Below are 346 nucleotides of genomic sequence, written 5' to 3'. Positions count from 1 at the left end.
CAATGTTGTATAGTCCCAACACCAAACTTAGAGTTTGGATATGGGATCTTGACACCAAACTTAGAGTTTGGTTGTGGCCTCTCAACACCAAACTTAGAGTTTGACTGTGGGGGCTCTTCTTGACTCTGAACTGAGAGAAGCTCTTCATGCTTACTCTCTTTTGTCACAGAGGGATGGCCATGTGCTTTAAACACAAGGTATTCCCCATTCAATTGAAGGACTATTTCACCTTTGTTGACATCTATCACAGCTCCTACTGTGGCTAGGAAAGGTCTTCCAAGGATGATGCATTCATCTTCTTCCTTCCTAGTGTCTAAGATTATGAAATCAGTAGGGATGTAAAGGT

The sequence above is a fragment of the Arachis duranensis genome, chromosome 1, assembly GCF_000817695.3.
Source record: "Arachis duranensis cultivar V14167 chromosome 1, aradu.V14167.gnm2.J7QH, whole genome shotgun sequence".
Lineage (NCBI taxonomy): Eukaryota > Viridiplantae > Streptophyta > Magnoliopsida > Fabales > Fabaceae > Arachis > Arachis duranensis.
Note: the sequence above shows the minus strand (reverse complement) of the source record.